Source organism: Lepidochelys kempii, chromosome 1 (assembly GCF_965140265.1).
Source record: "Lepidochelys kempii isolate rLepKem1 chromosome 1, rLepKem1.hap2, whole genome shotgun sequence".
Classification (NCBI taxonomy): Eukaryota; Metazoa; Chordata; order Testudines; family Cheloniidae; genus Lepidochelys; species Lepidochelys kempii.
Genome location: NC_133256.1, coordinates 155,600,414 through 155,606,413, shown reverse-complemented (window position 1 = coordinate 155,606,413; position 6,000 = coordinate 155,600,414).

Below are 6,000 nucleotides of genomic sequence, written 5' to 3'. Positions count from 1 at the left end.
ATTGGAATATAAATATCCTACTTACATTTGAGTGTATCATATACAGAGCAATATAAACAAGTCATTTTCTGTATGAAATTTTAGTTTGTACTGACTCTGCTATTGTTTTTTATGCAGTCTGTTGTAAAACTAGACAAATAACTTGATGAACCCCCTGGAAGACCTCTGTGTACCCCTAGGGTACACATACCCCTGGTTGAGAACCACTGGCCTAAATAAACCATCAGCAGACAAGGAAGTGGGGGCAGGAAGGAAATAGAAAGCAAGGGGCATAGAGGGAGGAAGGAATACATTGAATAGGTTTGCTGAGCTGATATAGCATGTGTCATGTTAGTTTAAAAAATATATATTTTATGCATATATGATGGAAGTGAATAATGAGAGTAGCCTCTCCCTTAATATGTGCTCTTGTTTTAATCAGAATACATATGCCTGGCCCATATTAGCTAGCTGTTTTTTTACATATTTCCCATCCCCTTTATAATATGCTGTGATTAACTCCTCTTCTAAGAACAAAAGTTCCCAAACTGCGCAGAAATGTATTGACTATAAAATATTGGTTTTATGAAATCTGAAATGATCACATCATATAGTGTAAATTATACTAATATATAATTAACTGTATGTTGATGTAGGGAATATGGTGAGTGCAGCTTCAATCAGAACAAATACAGTTGCATAAAACTAGCAAATGAAGTAGATAGGCTGCAGTGGTTCCCAAACTTGTTCCGCCGCTTGTGCAGGGAAAGCCCCTAGTGGGCTGGGCCGGTTTGTTTACCTGCCGCGTCCACAGGTTCGGCTGATTGCGGTCCTAGTGGCCATGGTTCGCTGCTCCAGGCCAATTTCGAGCTGCTGGAAGCAGCGGCCAGTATGTCCCTCAGCCCGCGCCGCTTCCAGCAGCTCCCATTGGCCTGGAGCAGCAAACTGTGGCCAGTGGGAGCTGCGATCAGCTGAACCTGCGGACACGGAAGGTAAACAAACCAGCCCGGCCCACCAGGGGCTTTCCCTGCACAAGTGATGGAACAAGTTTGGGAACCACTGAGATAGGGGGATGCAGAGAGTCAATTGTCTCCCAAAGACAGCCAGATATTACTACTTCAAGAGGAAAAAGAGGGGAAAGCAGTGGGGGGGGGGACAATGATATAGCCTGACAGAGCAGAGTGAGTTTACAAGTTCTGAAAGCCAAAGTGCCAGCTGCAAGCAGAAATATAGTTAATGAGCTGTAGCTGAACTAATGCTGATATGAAGACCATGACCTACATTTTCAAAAGTAAATAGTGATTTTGGCTGTCTCAGTTTTGGAGTGCCCATTTCAAGGCATCTTAAGGGGCCTGACTTTTCAGAGAGGCGATGTTCAGCACTTTCTGAAAATTAGCCCTCTTTAAGGCATCACAAGTTGGACACTCAAAATTATTAGTCATTTTTGAAAATTTAGTACCCTGCAACGAATTCTTATGGGACATGGCTTCTCCCAGAAGCACAGGGAAGAGAATTACATAGGTCTGAGTTAAGAAGAACACTAAAACAGATTATTCAGTGACATACTTCAACAGCTAGATTGTAAACTCTCTGGAGTAAGGACTATGCCTCCTATTTCTGTGTCTAGTCAGCACCTAGAACAGGGGTGGGCAACCTACAGCCCGCAGGCTGGATCCAGACCTTTGCTTAATTTCATCTGGCCCGCAGCAAGTCCCGAGCACCTTGGTCCCCTCCCCCCCCGCCGCAGGGCTGTGTGTGGCTCACAATTGATTTTTTCTGTGGGTCAATGGCCTGTGATAGAAAAAAAGTTCCCCACCCCTGACCAAGAACCATGGGGCCCCAATACTACTTTTTATCTCTGGGTGCTAATGATGATGATGAGATTTAGGAGAAAATATTTGTTCAGAGACTTTCAAACTGGCTATAAACTACCCCACAATCATGTATTCTTTTCTAATCACCTCATCATCTAAACTGCAGTTGCAGCCCTGTTCTGTTGACATGGATGTTTCCAAATGTGACTAGAGAAAACTTTCAGGTGTGTGACATAACAGAGCCTGAAATGTTAAACAGCAAAGATTGCTGCTTTGCTCACTGGGCTCAAGACCATAGCAGTGCATGGTGGTTTGTGTATGAAACTATGATTTTATCTTGCTGACCACAAAGAGATAAACTGAAGACAGTTGTGGAGCCACAATGGCCAACCAACCATAAAATGATCAGTGTTAGTGTGTCTGAAATACAAAATTAATGGCCACTTAAAAATATATAATTTCAAGACAAGATAGCTCTTTAGGCACCATGAGAAAGAAATAAAGAAAGTAAATTAATTAGAAACCATTCAAAGAATTAAGAATATCTTGTTTTTCACTTTACCCTGCTCTTCCCTTTCCATAATTACTTTGACCCTTTTGTCTTCCCATTTCCTCCTGAAGGATACTAGCAATGCCTTACCTCACTTTTCAAAACATAGTCCAAAACATAATTTTGCCTAACTTTGAGTTTGTGTTTGTCTTGTTTAATGATTCTCTACTCTTGGAAGTATTATTATGTATGCAGGATATTATCACAATAGTAATTGAACCAAAAATTCCTTTATTAAATCCAAAGGCAAAATGGTATCCATGTAATTGCTCTAAACATACCTAAACAGCCTAAATAAAGAATTTAGTACATTCAAACAATAACAAAACATGTATAAGCCAGGTGTAAATAAGGCTGATGGACTACTACATGCTACGTGGCCATTCTTTGGTTGGAAAGTGGGGGGCAGGGCCAAAAAAATCTACATCTTAGCAAAGAAACAGTATGCAGTTTCTTTCCACACAGACTGCCTGTTGCCTTGCTTCTAGCTGGAAATGCTTCTCAAAGCAGGAGAAGGACTATAAAAGGAAAGGCCAGATGCTCCTATCTCTCTCCTGCCCATTGCATTCACTGTACCTGAAGAGACAAAGGAAGCAGCTGTTGGACTCTGTGGGAGGGGTCTTGACTTAAAGAGTATATCAGTAAGACTGCTGAAAGCATATGGTGAAAGAACTTTGCTTTGAATCTAATGTAGTTTGTTAAGTTAGGCACCAGTAAGCATTTTATTTTTATTCTTCTTGTAACCATTTCTGACTTTTATGCCTCATTACTTGTATTCACATAAAATCTGTCTCTTTGTAGTTAATAAATTTGTTTTATTGTTTTATCAAATGTGTTCAAGTTGAAGTGTCTGGGTAGCTCCATTTGGGGTAACAAGTTGTGTGCGTATTATTCCCTTAAAGGAATAATTAAATGAATATATTGGCACTATCTGGGAGAGGGCTGGGAAATACAGGACAAATGTTTCTGGGGGAAAATGTGAGACTGGTAGTGTGTTAGGGTCACCCTGTGGTAATTTTTAAGTCTGGTAAGAGCCAAGGTGTGGCTGGCGGGCTGCAGCACACACACAGATGTAGTTGGGAGTGACTTACATGCTGGAGGCTGTTTGTGAACTGTCCAGGTTGGAGGCCACAGCAGCAAGGCATTGTAAAGGGCAGGGGTGAGACAGCTACTCATTGGCCTAGATTGTACCCTCATAGCTCAGTGGTTTGAGCATTGGCCTGCTAAACCCAGGGTTGTGAGTTCAATCCTTGAGGAGGCCATTTAGGGATCTGGGGCAAAAATTGGGGATCAGTCCTGGTTTGAGCAGGGGGTTGGACTAGATAACCTCCTGAGGTCCCTTCCAACCCTGATATTCTATGTCACACTCTCAAACCAACAACTTTTAGTAGAACAAAACTAATCAAAAAACAAACAAAAGACTACCCCCTGCCACACCTTCATTCTTTAATATGCGTTGGACAATATCACTCTGACTAGATCTTACTAGTTCACTTTTGTCAGGTTTATTTACTGCCGGTCACTGTCATTTTAATGACTTTATTCACATAAGCAGTGAGTCTTGAATAGGTGAAGGATTTGACAATTAAAAAAAAAAGTAGTCTGTTCTCAATTTAAAGCTGTAATTGGGATGATTTCTGAGGGGGTTTTGTAGGTCAGATTTCTCAGACATTTTATAAGTGGTCACATGAGGATTTGGTGGGGATGGGGGACTTCAACTACCCAGATATCTGTTGGGAAAACAATACAGCAGCATGCAGATTATCCAACACAGTCCTGGAATGTATTGGAGACAACTTTTTATTACAGAAGGTGGACTGGCAAATCCATAAAAAAACCCCCAAAAACAAACAAACAGCCAGCTGGTCAAATACTGGCCAGGTGGTAACCCTAGTTTTCACCAAAAAAAGTTAACAGTAATCAGATGACTAACATAGTGAACATCAAAAAGAACAAGTTAAAATTACTTAGACAAGTCAGATGTGTAAAATCTTCAGGGCCTGATGAAATACATCCTAGAATACTTAAGGAGGTGGCTGAAGAGATCTCTGAGCCATTAGCAGTTATCTTTGAGAACTTGTGGAGGATGGGAAAGATCCCAGAGGACTGGAAAAGGGCAAATATATTTAAAAGGGGGAATAAGGACAACCCAGGGAATTATTGACCAGTCAGCTTAATTTTGGTGCCCCAGAAAGATCATGGAGCAAATAACAAACAAACAATTTGTAAGCACCTAGAAAAAAATAAGGTGACAAGTAATAATCAACATGGATTTGTTAAGAATAAATCATGTCAAACCAACCTAATATCCTTCTTTGACAGTGTAACAAGCCTTCTGGATAGGGGGCAGCAGTAGATGTGATATATCTTGACTTCAGTAAAGCTTTTTGTGGTGCTGTATAAAAAAGAATGATAACTGGTTACATTAATACAGTCACCACTGTTGCAAAATTGGAATAAATATTGTACAAAGTATGTCATGTAAGGTATCAATAGAAATCTTATAATCTGTTAAGTCTAATTATCCTGTTTAAATCCATGTATCATTGTATCTGAAGTTATGAATTGTGTCCAATTCTGGGCACCAAACTGTGGGAAAGATGTGGACAAATTGGAGAAAGTCCAGAGGAGAGCAACAAAAATGATAAAAGGTCTAGAAAACATGACCTATGAGGAAAGATTGAAAAAATGGATTTGTTTACTCTGGCAAAGAGAAGACTGAATGAAGGGTTGCGGGAATGGGACATAACGGTCTACAAGTACGTAAAAGGTTGCTGTAAAGAGGAAGGTGATAAAACGTGCTCCTTAACCACTGAGGACAGGACAAGAAGTAATGGGCTTAAATTCAAGCAAGGAAAATTTAATTTAGACATGAGGAAAAACTGGAACAAATTACCTAGGGAGATTGTGGAACCTCTGTTATTGGAGGCTTTAAAAAACAGGTTAGATTAACACCTGTCAGGAATGGTCTAGATAATACTTAGTCCTGCCTGAATGCAGGGGACTGGACTAGATGGTCTCTCAAGGTCCCTTCCAATTCTACATTTCTATGATTCTATCATAATAGAGTGATTTTCTCCTGAACACCCTTTCTCTCATATGTGACTGCCTAGACAATGGCTTCTCCTAAACGTAATCACACAGCTACAGCAATTGTTTTCATACAAAAGTAATAGTAGGAAAGAATTTAGTATATTTTTAGCTGTTTGAATGTAGCTGCTGGAAATGAGAGGCTGCACTATGTGCCTATCCAGTTCTTTGCAGCCTAAAGTTTGGGAATCTTTTATATTGGTTTGCACTGGCTAGAGACAACGTCATGGTTCTTTGCAGAACAAGAGAAAAGTAATGTCACAAGTCATCACTGGCTCCTGGTGGGGGTCTCCAGTGTAAGGGGGCAGAGGCACAGTGTCACAAGTCATAGAATTGCCTCTACTGAATGCATCCGATGAAGTGAGCTGTAGCTCACGAAAGCTTATGCTCAAATAAATTTGTTAGTCTCTAAGGTGCCACAAGTACTCCTTTTCTTTCTACATTAGTGGTTACTCTCACTCCTATAGAAGAGTCAAGGGACTAATTAAACTAATGGTCTGTTTGCTAAGTTTCTGCCTCAAGTGAAGCTGTGCTCCATTGTAACCCACTGCCGCTATCCGCCCCTAA